The sequence below is a fragment of the Megascapheus bottae genome, chromosome 22 (assembly GCF_031878675.1).
Source record: "Megascapheus bottae isolate mThoBot1 chromosome 22, mThoBot2.hap1, whole genome shotgun sequence".
Lineage (NCBI taxonomy): Eukaryota > Metazoa > Chordata > Mammalia > Rodentia > Geomyidae > Megascapheus > Megascapheus bottae.
Genome location: NC_143530.1, coordinates 26,808,660 through 26,826,893, shown reverse-complemented (window position 1 = coordinate 26,826,893; position 18,234 = coordinate 26,808,660). Strand labels below are relative to the sequence as shown.

The following is an 18,234-nucleotide window of genomic DNA, read 5'->3' as shown; positions in this document are numbered from 1 at the left end:
TCTATTTTTATTTCTAGAGATAGTTGTACTGTTTTAAGGCAGTCTTTTCTTTTTTTTTTGGTGTGTTTCATGGCACTCTCCCTGAGCTCTTTAGCTCAAGGCTACTCCCCTACTCCTGGGCCTGGTCATTGTCCTTGAGCTCTTCAGCTCAAGGTTATTACTTTACCCTTGAACCAAGCCCCACTTCCCATTTTCTAGAGGTTATTAGAGTCTCAGGTCCTTTTGTGCCTGGGCTGGCTTTGAACCTTGATCATCATATCTCAGCCTCCTGAGTAGCTAGGATTATAGGCATGAGCCACATTTCCGCTAAGGCAGTCTTATTTGTACAATGATAGACAGCTGTAAGTGAACACTGGTCTGATGGTCAGGCAAACACTTCAGTGTTTTAGTGGCCAAATCAAGGGCCATTAGTTGCCATGTTTGTCCCTAAGTTGACAGGTTTCATATTTAAGGCTCCATGAATTTAGAGAAATTTAAACAAGAGGAGATGTAAAATCTTGCCTCTTTAAGTAAATGTCATGGTGGTATGACAGGGCCATAGTACTTTCAAGAAGTGCTGAATTTCAAAAGGAAATATATATCTCCAGCACTTAACATGAAATCTGGTATATGAAGATAGGCCCTTAGTGATTACGTACACATGGAACCTTTGCTTTGAATAAAAAAATAAGAGAAGGTCTTGGGAAAGATGAATGAAACATCAGTCTTCTAAAATAGGAGGAGTTTTCATTACTTGAAGGTTGAAATAGATTTACTCTAGCAGCTAAGATTAAGGAAACTAACTTTTTGACTGAGGATAGGTAAGAACTTCATAGCTTTCACAGAAAGATCAAGTATCCTTATTTAAAAACATACTGTGACTGCTCACTGCACAAATAACTATGTAAGGCAATATATTTAACTACTGAGATTTAACTATTATTCAATGTATAGATAGATAGTCCAGAATACAACTTTTGTCAACTCTAAACTATAAATCCTTTTTTAAGTTTTTAAACTATGATCACCATTGCTATACAATAGGTCTTTTGAACTTACTTTTTTTTTTTTTGGTGGGTCATGGGGCTTGAACTCTGGGTCTATACACTGTCCCTGAGCTCTTCAGCTCAAGGCTACCACCCTTCCCCTAGTCCTGAGCATTGTCCCTGTTCAGCTCAAAGCTACCACCCTACCCCTTGAGCCACTGCCCCACTTCCTGTTTTCTAGTGGTTAATTGGAGATATGAGTCTGTGCCTGGGCTGGCTTTGAACCTTGGTCCTCAGATCTCAGCCTCCTGAGTAGCAAGGATCACAGGCATGAGCCACTGCACCTGGCCTTATTCCTCCTTTTGCACAACATCTCCCAGTGTGCCCTCCCCCACAACTCAGCTCCTAGTAACTACTACTGGCCTTCTACAAGATCAACTTTTTAGATGTCATCTATAGCAAGAGCATGCAGTATTTGTCATTTTGTCACTGGATATAATAACTGTCACTTTCATCTGTACTGTCACAAATGATAGTATTTCTTCTTTGTAATGGCTGGCAATATTATTCTGTTGTTTATATATACCACATTTTCTCTCTACATCCTTCAATAGACTCATAAGCAGGTTCTATAACTTGGCTGTTTTGAAGAGTCTCAATAAACATGTGGTACAGATAGCTTTTCAACATACTGATTTTATTTCCTTCAGATATAGGCTCAGTGGTGAGATTTCCAGATTATATGGTAGGTGTGTTTAATTTTTTGAGAAACCTCTGCACAGTTACTTATTGATATAAGTTGAACCTTCCTTGCATTTTGGATGAATCTCTTTTGATCTGGTGGATGTGCTACTGCTGAATTGAGTTTGCTATTGTAAGTTTGTAACTGTTAGTTTGCATCTTTGTCAGGCATATTTGGGACTTCTTTTGTTGTTGCTGCATCCTTATCTATATTTGGTATCAGAATACTGCTACTCTTATAATTTATGTTTGGAAATATTTTCTTCAATGAAGGACTTGGGAAGGTGATACTTTTTAAATGTTTGGTAGAACTTGGCTCTAAGCTATCAAGTTATAGGAATTGCTTTAATGGAGACTTTATTCCTGGTTTGCTTATATTTTCTTTTCTTTCCCCACAATTCAATCTTGGTATCAGTCGGGGGATCAGTTATCTAGATATATAGCCTATAATGATTTAAAATACATTCTTAGGATTATTTGTATTTCTGTGGTGTCCATTGTAGTGTCTCCTTTTTCTTGTATTGTTTTTGTCTAGTTAATAGTTTGTTGATTTGGATTATCTTTTTCTTTTCTTGTGTTGGTAATTGAACACAGAGTCTTGTGCTTGCTAGCTACTCCGCAGCCTTGCTAGCTACTCCGCAGCCTTGTTTTGACTGGTTACTTTTGAGATAGGCTCTGACTTGTGGATGTATACCTAGAACACAGGTGTTGAGTTTCCGGAATCCTGTTAAGATGAAGTCCCACAGTTTTTCTGTTACGGCTGGGCTGCTATTGAACTCTGATCTTTCCAGTCTTAGCTACCACATAGTATAGAATGCCAGGCTTAAGCCATTTCCTAAACCTTTTTTGCTTTTAGTTAGTTTTTGGGGTAAGGTCTTGAAGGCCCACCTGAACTGAGGGCCTCTTATTTCACTAGTGTGCCATCACATCTAATTTTATTGGTTGAGAGGGTGGCTTTCAAAATATCTGCTCTGACTGATTGTGAATTGCAAACTATGACACTTCTGATCTCCATACTCTTAAGCAGGTAATAGTATAGACGTGCATCATGCCTGGTCCTGCCTTTTATTGTTGCTGTTGGTTTTATTGTTTTTGGTGGTTCTTGGGTTTGAACTCAGGACTGAAGGCATGCTTAAGCAAGAATACCTGCACACCAAGTTGAAAGCCCTTTTTTCTGTGATTATTTTTGAGATAGGAGGATGGCCATTCAGGATGACCCAGACTGTCTATGCATCCTGCTTTCACTGGGATGACCATGGAGTCTCTCAGACTCTTGCTCTGTCTGGCCTTGATCCTTCTAACCTTGGCCTTCCATTTAGTTAGGGTCACAGATGTAAGCCACCAGTGCTTAAGGTGGTCCTTGGTTTTTTTTCAGGCATGGTCTTACTCACAGTACATAAGGGCTGAATTAGAAAGATCATAAATTCAAGATAAACCTGAGTTACACAGTATGTGTATGGGCCATTACACCTGGCTTGAGACTTGTTTTATGGCCTACTCTATGACCAGTTTATAGCCTACTCTATGACCAGTCTATCCAGAAGAATGGTCTATGTACAGTTGAGAAGAATGTGTATACTGCTCTTGTTGAATGAAATGTTCTATGCATGTCTTAAGTCTGTTTGATCTAGAGTATAGTTTTTGTTGTTACTTTTTGTAAAACAGACCCCTTTAAAACTGTATTACCCTTAGGCCTAGAGTGTAGCCTAGTAGTAGAGTGCTTGCCTAGTGTGTATGAAGCCCTGGGTTTGATTCCTGGGTACTATATACTCAGAAAAAAAAGCCGGAAGTTGTGTGTGGCTCAAGTGGCAGAGCACTAGCTTTGAGCAAAGGTGTTCAGGCACAGTGCTCAGGCCCTGAGTTCAAGCCCCAGGACTGGCAAAAAACAAATAAAAAAAACCCAAAACAAAAAACCAAGCAAACTCTATTGTCCCGATTGTTTTATGGTTCATAAACATGATGGTTGGGGTCTCATGGGTTTGTGTGACATGTGCCTCCCTCTAAACCTTTTTATATGGATATATTACCTGTCTGACATGGAAGAACAAAAAAAACACAAATGTATTGTTCTTTGTCTCTGTAGTTCTGGATAAAAGTATACTTTACCTGCTGGAGATATAGCAGGTATAGCTAGCTACTCATACTCTTGGTTTCCAGTTGCACGGAATATTCTTGTTCATTCTATATACGTTCTCACAGGTAAAGTTGAATTTCTTGTGTGTAGTATATACAAGTGATTCTTTATGATTTGATTTCAGAGTTTTTGATTTTATGAAACTGTTAAGAAAACTGTAATTCAGTTTTGAGTCTTTCCTAAACTAGCATTCTATGGTCTGACCCTCTTTTGATGCTGGGCCATGTCAGTGGCACACAGCTCTTGAACATCCACAGAATCATCAATCATACTTATAATACAGTATTCTGAGGTGTTGGGCTGTGTTATTGGTGGGTTGGAAGTATTAAGTCCATTGTGGTTTAGGATGTTCTTTACATTGGTATATCCTAAATTGAAGAGTATCTGTACTTTAGTTGTGTTATTAAGTTCATTGGCCACTCTGTCTTTTGATTGGAGAATATAATCTACTTACCTTCAAGATAATTATTAATAGGTAAGCACTTACTGCCATTATAACAGTTGTTTTGGGTAAAGGCTTACTGCTATTATAATAGTTGTTTTCCTGTTATTTTGTACTCTTTCTCGTAAGACTATCATCTTGGGTAAGTGGGTTTTTTTTCCTAGTACAGGAGATCTTTTAGCATTGTGGTTGTATGGCTCTGTTACAAATGGCTTCTGCAGAAGAGTGTGCCTTCAGTCAAAAATCTGGCAAGCAAGCACACTACAGGCAAACTGCTCCCTTCTTATCCCTAACCCAGCAGGCTCCTTTCCCTCTGCTCAGATTGGCTAAAGCTCAGGTTCACAATTTGCAAAAAGATACGGCTTAATTAGCAGGATGTAACTAAAATTTAAGGAGCTTGTAACAGGATGTCTTAATTACAGTTCAGCAGGAAAGGGATATAACTAAAAAGTAATTAACAAAGCCCAAAAGCCACCTGGCCAAAGCAGGGACTTCTCAGAAAAACCTTCTCACAGATTGGTAGAAGGGAAGCAATCTACTTTGATAGAAATGAAGTTTTTCTCACAGCTCTAAGGATACCTCCATTGAGGAAAACTTAGGAATGCTCCAGGATGCTTCATTGCTGTGTTCCTTATACTTGATTCATTTTTTTTCCTCAGCACGGCCAGCTTCCACTAAAGATATGCCATCGTTCAACAAATCCAGATTTTTTACCTCAACTAAGCACATTCACATTTACCTTGTTTTTTTGGGGGGGGGGAGGAAAAATTTTAAAAATACAGGGCAGGGAAAACATTTTAAACCCATTTGACGATAATGAGACTGACTGAAAACTTCTCTATATCCACCAAGCTAAGTAATGCATGTACTGAGAATTGTAATTTTTGTTTTTGAAGTTTCTCTTAAATTAATTAACTTTGGCCAAATCCGTTTGTAATAAATCTGCAATAAGGCAGGCGTATACAAGTATATTTTGATTCCTTCATTGTGTGTGTGTCCGTGACTGTGTCTGTGTGTATTTCAAGGTTTTCCTTTGCGGTTATAGCATTTTGAAGTTATAGCATTTTGAAGTTATAGCATATAGTTTGTTTGGCCAGTCTTGGGGTTTGAACTCAGGGCCTGGATACTGTCCTTGAGCTTCTTTTCCTCAAGGCTGGCACTGTACCACTTGAGCCATACCACTTGAGCCACAACTCCACTTCTGTTTTTTTTTTCTGTTTATGTGGTACTGAGGAACTGAACCCAGGGATTCATGCATGTTAGGCAAGTACTCTACCATTAAGCCACATTCCCAGCCCAACATGAAGTTAATGTATTATTTTCAGCTATTGATAATGGAATTCTGATCACGAAACAAAATTGTGCATTTACGCTCCTATACCTCACATATCTTGGAATTTTTTATTTCACAGTGTCATTTCATATTTTATGTTGGTTACCAGGCATCATTTCAGTCATACTGTTTATGGTAAGATCCCCTGCTCTGGGCCATGCAGTCTTTGGTTGCAGGCCCTTAATTTTGTTGTGCAAAAGCAGGAACCATATACAACACTCAGGAATGAGCCTCTTGTTAACCTCTTTAGATGATTCTGTTATAATCTGTTAAAGAATTGAGAGCATGTACAGGGATAGAAGTTCTGCTTGTCCCCTTCTCTCTTAATGTCTATGTGACTTGTTGAGTGACTATCTCTTTTGAACTTACTAATATAGGTTTTACACTTCTTCAGTGGTCCAATATAAGATACTAGCATGTGACAGTGATTTTTTGTTGTTGTTTTTTTGGCCAGTCCTGGGCTTGAGCTCAGGGCCGGAGCACTGTCCTTGGACTTTCTCAAGGCTAGAGCCCTACCACTTGAGCCACAGCACCACTTCTGGCTTTTTCTATGTATGTGGTACCAAGGAATCAAACCTGGGTCTTCGTGCATACTAGGCAAGCACTCTGCCACTAGGCCAAACTCTCGGCACATACTGTACTCATTCTATACTAAAACCATATTAAAACATCATGCAGCCAAGCTCAGTGGCTCATGCCTGTAGTCCTGGCTACTCAGGAGGCTGAGATCTGAGATTTCACCGTTCAAAGTCAGCTCAGGCACTAAAGTCTGTGAGACTCTTATCTCCAGTTAACCACTGGAAAACCGAAAGTGGCGCTGTGGCTCAAGGGGTAGGGTGGTGGCCTTGAGCTGAAGTGCTCAGGGACAATGCCAAGGCCCCACGACCAAAAAAAAAGTCATGGATTGAGTGTGGAGGGCTTCTATTTCCAGTCTTACGGTGATGGTTCTTGAATTAGCATATGTGGAAAGTAAAGTTTATCAGCATTTAATATTACTTTGGACAATACAAGGACTTTAGTGGCTATTATACACACACACACACACACACACACACACACACGCCCTAGGCTTGAACCGAGGAACTAGGCACTGTCTCTGAGCTCAAGGCTAGTGTGCTACCACACTAGCCACAGTTCTACTTTTGGCTTTTTTTTTTTTTTTTTGGTGGGGGTGTTTTATTGAAGATAAGGGTTTCACAGATTTTCTTGCCCAAGCTGGCTTTGAACCCATTCTCAGATCTCAGGAGGTTTCCTGAGTTACTAGGATTATAGGAATGATCCACTGTCACCTGGCAAGAGTTGAGAATTCTTTTTTTTTTTTGCCAGACCTGGGCTTGAGCTCAGGGCCTGAGCATTGTCCTTAGACTTTCTCAAGGCTAGAGCTCTACCACTTGAGCCTCAGCACCACTTCCAGCTTTTTTCTATGTATGTGGTACCGAGGAATCGAACCCGGGTCTTTGTGCATGCTAGGCAAGCACTCTACCACTACGCCAAACTCCCGGCCCTAGAATTCTTTACCCTTTATACATCTCTAAACTTAACATGCTGTTATTTTTCCAGTAGTTGATTACATGACAAAATACAACAATATTATTTCATTTCATTCTATTTCACAGCCTTTCCCCCCCCCCCCCCCCAGGTATATTCTTCAGCCTTTTCTTTAATGGAAAAATTTTCAAGATTTTAAGTTCACCAAAACCCATTTGATTTTCTTTCAGTATTTGCAGATAGGAATCCCCTGTCTTCTGGCAAACTTGTGGTTAAGGTAGATGTAGTTACTTTGTAGGAGATAAATCTCCAGAGACAGAAGATATATCTTTTTAACCATGATGTTTTGTAGTTTTGCTGTTTTTTGTGTGACTTTGTTTTCATGAATAAGTTCAACATGTATTTCTTTGGTGGTTTTCTGCTTGTTCGGGGTTAAAATGTTTTGATCATTCTTGTCTTCAAATACTGCTTTTCTTCCTCCCCCCGCCCCCCACTTTTCTTCTGGTTCTTGAGATAGGGTCTTCCTTTGTAGGCCAGGTTTACCTCAAATACAGGTAAATGGTGAGATTACAGGCCCTGTGCCTGAACTCCCTTTCTGGAATTCCAAGTCAGTATGTTTTGCATCTTCCCATTCTCTCTTCCATATATCACTTATTTTCATCTCCTTACCTTCTTTTAAAATTCTTTTAAAATTTTATCCCCCTCCCCCCTTTTTGTTTTGGCCAGTCCTGAGGCTTGAACTCAGGGCATGGATACTATCATTGAGCACTTTTGCTCAAGTCATCATTGGTCTTTTTTTCTCTTTTCTTTCTTTTTTTTTTGGTCTTCCTTTATGAGCTATCTTTAATCTACTTAGTTCACCCATTGGGTTTTAAATTACAGTCGTGTGTGTGTGTGTGTGTGTGTGTGTGTGTGTGTGTGTATTTGTTTTGCAGGTGTGTTTTGCTAGTCCTGGTCTTGAACTCAGGGCCTGAGCACTGTCCTTGGACTTTCTCAAGACTAGAGCTCTACCACTTGAGCCACAGCATCACTTCCAGCTTTTTTCTATGTATGTGGTACCGAGGAATCAAACCCAGGCCTTATGTGCATGCTAGGCAAGCACTTTACCACTAGGCCAAACTCCTGGCCAGTTAGTGTTTTTTATTTCTGTTTTCATCATGCTATCGGCTAACTCTTCACTTATAGCAAGCAGTCTTTGGTATTTTTCCACTTTCATGATTCATCATGGTTGTAATGTATAGCATTATGGAGGTACTTGGTTTTCCCTTTAGGGAGTCCAGTGAAATAAGGATTATATCGTATTGAAGATCTAGTTATTTGTGGTGAGAAGGCCCTTGACATCCTCCTTTGCTGCTTTTACTCTTTTTATTTTCCATTGCATGACTGCCAGAATGTGAACCTGCCACATTGATTTGGATTTGTGATATTATGAACAGGATCAAGGGGTTGAGCCAATATTGAGATTTACCTAGTGATACATTTGAAAATGCAGATAAAAGCATAAACTTGATTTCATGGAGCCTGATCATGAAAACAGATAGAGTAGCTATACACCAGTTGCGTCAGAATTAAAATGTTCTGCCTGTTTTGATATACAAACATACTTTCTCTAACTTTCTTTGTCTTGAGGTTGGCCTGGGTTTGTCTTTCCTTGTAGACCTCTACATCCATTCTCTGCATCTATCAGTTATTACTTCTCCATCAGTTTTGGAAGGCCTCCAGCTTGCTAACCCTTGTCTGTTATTCAAAACCCCATCAGAAGGACTGGGAGTTTGATAAAGGACTTGCCTATAGTATGACTTGAGTCCTTGGGTTCTCTTCCCTGCCCAGCAGAAAAGAATTAGACAAAAATGCCAAAGACCCCACCAGAGTTAACCAGCCACAAATCTTCCCATTCAAATTCTGTGGGACTAATTTATACTATAAATAATTGCCTACATATCATTTCCTTATGATACAATATTTATACACTTTATTATGGACTGGTTCTATGCTTTTGGTGTATTTTAATCTGAGGGTATGAATGTGGTAGACAGTGATGACATTTTCTTAAAATAAGAATATTAGTGATTAGGGTTATGATATAGAGCTCATCTGAACCTTATATATGAGGATTATGTATTTAGAATCTGGCTACATGGAGAGACAAGTCGAAACACTAAAGTTTAGGAAGAAAACTGTTCCTAGAGAGAGTTTGGGGTGTTAATATTTAAGTGAATTTTGTGTTTCAAAAACATAAATGTATCTTTATGCTTCTATTGGTGAAAAATGTGAATGAGGAAAAGTCAGCTAACATGAAGGTGGAGAAGTCAGCTTGATTGTGTTTAGGAAGTATCTATACCTGTGTCTGATTTCCAATTTTATTTATTTTTTTTTTTTGCCAGTCCTGGGCTTGGGCTCAGGCCTGAGCACTATCCTTGGTTTTTCTCAAGGCTCGAGCTCTACCACTTAAGCCACAGCACCACTTCTGGCTTTTTCCTATTTATGTGGCATCAAGGAATTGAACCCAAGTCTTCATACTTGCTAGGCAAGCCCTCTACCAGTAGGCCAAACTCTCCTGGCCCTGATTTCCATTCTTAATAATTTCTTTTGTGTGTGGTTTTTCTAGAAGTTGACACTTTTCTGCCATTTGTTAGATGAAACACAGCAACTTTGATTGCAGGTCATGAATATTCTTGGTTAAAATATGCCATCTTCACCATTTTAAGATTTCAGGGCATTACTTAGTTGCACACAGAAGCATTTTTTTTTTTTTTTTTTTTTTGCCAGTCCTGGGCTTGGGCTCAGGGCCTGAGCACTGTCCTTGGACTTTCTCAAGGCCAGCACTCTACCTCTTGAGCTTCAGCACCACTTCTGGCGCTTTCTTTTCTATGTATGTGGTGCCAAGGAATCGAACCTGGGTCTTCATGCATGCTAGGCAAGCACTCTACCACTAGGCCAAACTCCCAGCCCCACAGAAGCATTTCTTAATTTAGCACGTAACTAATCTGGAGAAACAAGCTATTGAGCTCATAAGAGAACTGGGACCCCACCAAAAAATTCTTAGTGTAGAAAAAGAATGTCATTTTCCATGCACATATGTCAGCTCCGAGACGGGTTACCTTTATTTTAGCCATGGTATGCTTGAGCTTACCTGGCTTTCTAAGTATTTTAAGGGTATTTGGTAGAGAATGGGCAACTGCTCAAAGAAGATGAACTAGTATTGTTAAGTTGGTTCATGAAATTAGCCACAAGTGATATTTGGTGAACATTTACTATGAATGCTTTACAGTTTTGGCATGGGATGTTTATGGTGTGAGGTGTTTTTGTTTTTGTTTTGTTTTGTTTTTGGTGGGTCATAGGGCTTGAACTAGGCCTGGGCGCTGTCTCTGAGCTCTTCAGCTCAAAGCTCCTGCCCTACCCCTGGGCCTGGATGCTGTCCCTGAACTCTTCAGCTCAAGGCTATATGGTGTGAGTTTTATAGTTTCACCCAAGTTGTCTTAATAGCAGAATAAGCAGATATTCTCATGAGAAGATATTCTCACGAGGTAGGAGTTGTAGATTACACTTCCTCTACAAGCCTCCCTGTGTTTGTGTTCTAATATTTTTGTCACACTAGTAACGCACTGTAAATACTTTCTGGGAATTGAGGTTGATAGTATACTAATGAAGTCTTTTCCATAAATCTGTTGTTGGGTTGATGTTTCAGGATGATGAGCCATGGGTTAGTGTCTTCCTGGAATCTGTGCATGCTGGGCTTCAGAACAGGACTTACCTTCCAGAAGAATGCTAGGTGAAGGAACTATCAGCTGATGTGGTGACATGAAAATGAAAAAATTTATAATTTTAAAAATCTTATTTCAGTAATTGTTTCCTTAATAAAGTTTTCTGTCCAAAGTCATCTTATTGCTAGATGTTCAGAGATATATTGGCTGTTTTTCTCAACCTAGCCTGCTGTGACTCTGTAAGAGTAATAGTACTGCCACTTGGAGTTACCCATATGATCTTTTCAACAGACCCTGTTGCAGTGGGGTGTGTCTTCCTACATTTGAAGCCACAGCAAATTTCCTTTGTAAGTAATCTTTTTCCCAAAAAGACCTGTGTGTTGAAAGCTTGTTGACATTATTGGGAGGTGGTAGAACCTTCAGGAGGTGTGGCCTAATGGAAGGAAATTAGGTTTTTAGGAAAATGCCCTTGAAAAGGATATGGGAACTCTGGACCTCTCTTTTCTCTGCTTCTTGGCTGCCATAAGTTGACCAGTTTTTTTTTTTTTTAATGCTATTTATTTTGTCTTTTTTATTGTAATAGAAGGGTTACAGTTATATTCTCCAGATAGAAGGTGCATTGCTTCACATACACTGATACCCCTTCTCATGTTTTTGTCCCCATTTCCCTCCCCCTACCCCCTTCCCTAAGTTGACTAGTTTTAATCTATCATGTGTTCCTTCTATGATACGCTGGCTTGCCTAGGCCCAAAAAACAAGAACTGTACACTGAAACCTGAAATGGTGAGCCAAATAAACTTTTTCCTCCTTAGTTATTAAAAATATTTTGTTATAATAATGGAGAAGTTAACACGAAAGAGTGTCTATTCATTTTTCTCCCTCCTTAGTGTGTTTTGTCCACATATCCAGTTTTAGTCCCTTGCTTTTCATTCCAGTTAGGTTCTGGGTCTTGACAATGACTCTGCCTTTTTTTGTTGTTGTTGTTAGTTGCCTTGTAGAACCTGGGCCTGCAATTTGATTTTTGTTTACCTTGTGTTTTTTGTTTGTTTTGTAAATCTTCAGTCATTAGGGAAATTTTCTCCCTAGACCTTAGCCTCTGGGCTAAGTGTGTTGCTAACACTCTAGCACGCAACCATCCTAGACCTCTATCTGCTTCCCTCTAGTATGCTTGTAAGTTCGCAGCAAGAGTAAATGGTTATTTTATCACCCTTTCTACAATTGGAAAGGGATATGTATATTTGAAGGGTGCTCAAGTAGCATGTGATCTGTTTTGCTTTACAGCATGTAGTAGTCTCCTTTCTGAGATCCCTAGTGGATGTGAGAAATCGGATAATATCTAAACTCTCTCTGTACTGTGCCTTTTCCTATTTGTACTGCTGTAATTTGGCTATGTGTAGTACCCAAAGGTCCATATGTTGAAAGCTTATAATCTAGTTTGGTGATACTTTATTTGGAGAACCTTTTATTTGGTTGGGGGCGGGGCCTGGTGGAAGGTCTGCAGATCATTGGGACCATGCCCTTGAAGAGGTAGTGAGATCCTGGCTTTCTTTTTTTTTTTTTTTTTTTTTTTTGCCAGTCCTGGGCTTGAACTCAGTGCCTGAGCACTATCCTTGGACTTTCTCAAGTCCGGAACTTTACTACCTGAAACCTCAGCACCACCACTTCTGGCCTTTTCTATGTATGTGGTACCAAGGAATTGAACTAGGCAAGCACTCTACTACTAGGCCACACTTGCAGCTTTCTTCCTCTTTTTGTCTTTTTGATCACATGTATTCTTCCATGATGTGCCACTGTAGTCCTAAAGCAAGGGAACTAATTAGTCATGTTCTGAAGCCTGTAAAACTTCAAATCACAGTTACCCCTTTCTCTGTGTAAGTTGATTATCTCAGGTATATTGTTACAGGAATGGAAAGCTTACTAGCACATGTGAGCTAATAGATTAGTCATAAGAGTTTAACAATAATAAAGTAAAAATTAATAGTATTCTACAATACAAGATAATGTGAATGTGCTCTCTTATCGAAGTTTCACCGTTTCACTTGAAGGAGGACTGCTATATAGCTTTGCTTGGCATGTCTTCATTGCCAACATTGTTGAACTTTGGGGCTTATAAATTAGTTTGGTAACATTTTATTTGGCGGAGCTTTTAGGTTAGTTAGGGGGTGGGGCCTAATGGGAGATCTTCAGAAGCACTAATGGGCAGGTAGCTAATACATGGTAGATACATGGCACAAAGTGGTGATTTATGTCTTGGGCAGGATGACATGAGTTATCATACTAACAGTGGTACCCAATTAAAAACGTGCAACTTATTTCTGGAACTTTTCATTTGTAATTTTCGACAAGGGTAGACTTGGTACTGGAAACCATACAAAGTAAAACATTAAAATGTGATCTAGAGGGAGATTTTTCTCCTCTCCCACTCTCCACCCAGATTTGGGAATTCATATCTAAGTGTGACCCAAGTTCCCCTGTGTTTCTTTGGAATTTGTATACCTAACAGCTCCTTTTCTTCCCCTCCCATTTTGATAGAGCTAATTTTATTTGCTTTCTTATGGGATAAAGGAGCATACTCCTTCCATTGTACCTGCTAAACTTGAGTCTTGTCTTCATTATGTGTCAGGGGCTCCCTTAGGAGAGTAGAGGGTACAGGGATGCTTCCTCTGCCTTACCTGGAAGTACTGCATTGACCACAAGCTCTGCTTTTTGGGTATTCTTCCAATAGTATTTCTAGGAAGAAGAAAGATCCCAGGGGACAGACACCTGGTGATACTCACAGGTCTGCCCCCAGGTTCAACAGGGCAGCCTTGGCAATCCTTCCCGCAGATATCTCTCTCAGATTAAGAGATGGCAACTGTAGTGATTCAAACCTAAGCCCTTGCTACTACCGGTAGGCCAAGGGTGAAGTGAGGCCCTATGGAATGCTTCCTCACCTTGTCAGGGCCAGTGTGTGGCAGAAACCCTGCTACTGAAATAAGTTGTAAAATAAACTTTTGAACTAAAAGTTGTCTCCAGAGTTCTCATACTTCTTTCATGGTAGCTCTCTGACATTAGGAAGTTTGCTTATAAAATTCAGGTAGTTGGTGAGGAGATCTCCAGGCCTTGTGTAAGAAAAGTCTCTTGATTCTGGGCCCAGAAGGCTATGGCAGTGCAAAGAAAAGACATCTTTGACTGACATGTTAAGGTTAATGGTAAATGAACTTTCAGTTTACAGCAAGGCATCCTTGGCTTTTTTGAGCTTTGGGTAGGAGATGTGAAATGGAATGGAGTACATCATCTCTTCCTCTTCCCACCTACTCCATTAGATACCTTGAACCTCTGTACTTCGTGTCATATGAAGTGACCCACTAAAAAAATCTAATTTCCTGGAAATCAAGTGAACAATAAAATCTTTCCACCTTTCTGAAACCAACCGACTTTCAAACTAAACTAAGCTGCTCTTTTCTTGTGCATGCCCCACTTTCTGATAGGTTCTCTGCCCTTTACTGCAACATGGGTTTCTCCTTTCTGTTGTTCATCATGAGCTCAGGAAGCACTAAGCTGTTAGGTTTTGGCTTATGATTTGCAGACATCCATAATAGTAGAAGAGGTCAATAAAGATTTAGATGACTGATTTTTTTTTTCCTAGCTGTTACAGATACTCATTGGGAAGAAGCAACTTTTTCAGTATGCGCATCCTGTATTAAAGATTATATGAAAGATTTCTTGAAGATGTTAAATACTAAAGATTTGTTGTTGTTGTTTTAAATATATGGTGGCTCATATTGCCCAGGCTGGCTTCCAGCTCCTGAGTTCTAGCAATCCTCCCTTCTTAGCCTCTCAAATAGCTGGGCTACAGGTAGCTTCTACTGAAATAAAAACTTTAAAACTTAAATTTTTCCTTTTTTTTTTTTTTTTTTTGGCCAATCCTGGGGCTTGACTCAGGACCTGAGCACTGTTCCTGGGTTTTCTCTGGGCTAGCGCTCTACCACTTGAGTGACAGCACCACTTCCAGCTTTTTCTGTGTATGTGGTAGTAGGGAACTGAACCCAGGCTTCGTGCATGCTAGGTAAGCACTCTACCACTAGGCCACTACTACCATTCTTTCTTTTGAATGAATTTTTAATGAACTTTTTACAGTCACTCTTATTTACAGTAACTCTTGTTAGTGACCTTTGGTTACTAATAGCTTGTGTGAAAGAAAGTTCATGAGGTATCTCCCCTGATTGAGTTTGGTATTAGAGATGTCATTGTTCTCTGATGCTAATACAGTGTAAAACAGCTCACTTTTCTTGGAACAAGGACTAGAGACATGAGGATTTCTTAAACTCTTTGCAGTGTAAGTTTACAGTCATGGTAGTTCCATTATGAAAGACAAACAGCATCCTAATCACTACCCTAATTTACCTTCCCTTAACATGGTCATCATACTGAGAGTCATTAAACAGAGCACTGTGTAAATATTACTAATGTCATTTTCTTTTCTTTTTTTCAATTTTTATTGTTGGGGTAATATACAGAGGGGTTACAGTTACATTCACCAGATAATACGTGCATTACTTCTCACACATTAATACCCCTTCTCATGTTTTATCCCCGTTTCCCTCCCTTTCCCCCCTCCTAATCATCTTGTTTCCCCTACTTCCCTTTCCTGTTTCAAATAAATAAATAAATGGATATACAATATACCAGGTAACAAAGTCAGATACAGTAACCACTTGAGATTAACCAAAGGGCAACAAAAGAGAAGAGAAATAACATAATACATTAAGAACAACAATCACACAAGATAAAGCTCTTGTTTCTATATCTTAGAGATCCTTTCATTTAGTCTCATCCCATATGACCATATGTACCTAGGTTTTTTGCTATTGTAATCCTCTGCCTGGAGAGTCCTAGATGTGTACTAATGACTGCAAATGAGGAAAACCATTGAGCCTATGTTCCTTTGGGTCTAGCTTACTTCACTTAATTTGATTTTTTTCTAAGCTTTTCCATTTCCTTACAAATGGGACAATGTCATTCTTTCTGATGGCAGTATAGAATTCATTGTGTATAAGAACCACATCTTCTTGATCCAATCATCTACTGAGGGACATCTGGGTTGGTTCCATATCTTTGCTGTGGTAAATAGTGCTGCAGTGAACATCATTGTGCTAGTGGCTTTAGTATGTCCTTGTTTCTGGACATTTGGGTAAATGCCAAGGAGTGGGACTGCTGGGTCTATGTTTAGTCTTTTGAGGAATCACCATACTGCATTCCATAGTGGTTGTAAAGTAATGTCATTTTCTAATGTTGCCTGTGGAAGCACAATAAGCTTTAACTAATACTTGTTACTTCAAAGACAGCCAGTAGATTTATTGTGCACAACATCATTGAGCTCTTCTTTATGGATAAAAATGAGTGACTAGTAGTGTAGAGAATTAGCCAGCTTTATAAAATGAAGCAAATTTACATAGAGAATTGAATGTATCTTGTGTGGCAGATTTTGACTGCTCAAAAATTTCAACTTAATCAGGCATCTGAAAGGGCATACACAATATTGATCAAAAAAGATAAAAGGACTCTGGGTGCTGGTAACTCACACCTGTAATCCTAATTTCTCAGAAGACTAAAATCCGAAGATCATGATTCAAAGCCTGCCTAGGCAAGAAAGTCTATGAGACTCTTATCTCCACAAAGCTGGACATGGAACAATGGCTTAAGTGGTAGAATGCTAGCCTTGAGCGCAAAAGCTTAGGACGGTGCCCAGGCCTTGAGTTCAAACCGTAAGACTGGCATAAACCCCTGAAAATCCAACAGATGAAAGATCTAAGACTAGAGCAAAAGATCAAACACTAGAGTTATCTCTAGTTTTTGTCAGATGAAGAACCAGCAAGAGCTTACTTTTGAGAAGTTTCCTCAAAGGTAACTACAAACAATGAAATTCTTACTATGTCAAATCATGATTATTATTTTTTTAAAGAAACAGAACAAAAATGTATTTAGAAAGTATGGGAGGAGATGTGGTCAATAAAATCATTCAAAAACTCATATACAGCAACAAGTATTAATGTTTATCAGGATTGAGAAAACACCAATGTCCAGTCAGCATGTGATTTTTGTCACCAGGAGCATTGTTCATTGTGTAAATTATTCCATAGGTCACATGGGTTAGTTTGTGGAGTCCAGGAGTTTTGAGGGTCAGTTTAGCAGAGGAACAAACCTGGGATCTGCTAATGGATTTCCTAATTGTGACACTTCATTGAATGTGTGAAAAAAAAACAGTTTTGACCTGGAACATCTTCAGTTTCCCCCAGTCGACTTTCAGTTTTTGATTGCTTTAGTTTATTCCAGAATCCATTTAAAAATGAAGATTTGGCTGTATAGAGGAGATTCAAAAGAATAAAACATGGTTCTAAAGAGTTTGAGAATGTTTTGTGCTAATATACAGCCTCTTAGGAATACATCTTGGTCCTGTTAGATCGATCGCTATGTGAACCCGCCCCCATTGTTCTGGTAAGCAGCCCCTATGAATTCCAGCAGAACTGAGAGCTCATTCCCTTAGTTTGTATGTGAAGGTCCTGTCTGTGCCTGATGTGGGAAGAAGGTAGAAATCAAAGAGCACATTAAAATGTCTCATGTGCTACTGACTCCCTACCCAAACTAAGTACCACATGGGAGAGTACTATCATCACACATTGCTCCATACTATGGAGGGAAAATGGATGACTACAGATAACAGTTCATAAGAATAGAACCATATGTACTGTGTAACAGAAGGCAGGAAAGTAAAAGTAAACTGAAGGGATCCCAGAATTTTATATAAAATCCCTTATTCATTAATCACATTTCTTTTGGGGTTTTTGTTGGCTTTCTTTATAAAGGGTTATCAGTTTGGTTAATGCGTTGAAAGTATCTTAACAATATGTCTTAGTTCTTATTAAGTATCCTCCCTTCTAGTGGTACTATGATTTGAATCTTAGGACTTTACACTTGCTAGGCAAGTACTCTTTCACTCTCACTCACTTGAGTCATACCCTCTACCTTTCATGCTTTTGTTGTTTTTCTAATAGGATACTAATTTGGGGGGGCTGGCCTTGACTATGATCCTCCTCCCTTCAAAGCTGGAATTCTGGAACCAGTGCTCCTAGTTTTTTTTATTTTTTAAAAAAATTTATCAATGTTGATTTTTACATCATATTTTAAATGACAAGTTTAACAAACAAGTGTTCAAGGAGGGAATCTCTATTTACAATCACTGGGACTTAGCCTAATTTTGATTAAGTTCTAAATACTAAGGGTTTGTATGTCATAGAAACATTAATTTAAGAAATAAAACATTATGTCTATAGAGCCATAGGTTTTTATGTCTATATAGTTATGTTTATATTTCCATAGGTTTTTATGTCTATATAGTTATGTTTATATTTCCATTACCATGTCCATAGGTTTGGGTATGCAAATAT

General features: G+C 39.1%; 1 protein-coding gene and 1 non-coding gene across 3 annotated transcripts in view; both read left to right on the top strand.

Annotated features, from left to right (window-relative positions):
* The window catches only part of Cdyl (chromodomain Y like), a 211,830-nt gene that overhangs the window by 76,937 nt on the left and 116,659 nt on the right, over positions 1-18,234 (top strand). The gene's annotated exons all lie outside the window — the stretch shown is intronic.
* Positions 3,642-3,743, top strand: LOC150048408 (small nucleolar RNA U13). Its single transcript, XR_016539376.1, has one exon. It is a non-coding gene; the product is annotated as a small nucleolar RNA U13 (small nucleolar RNA).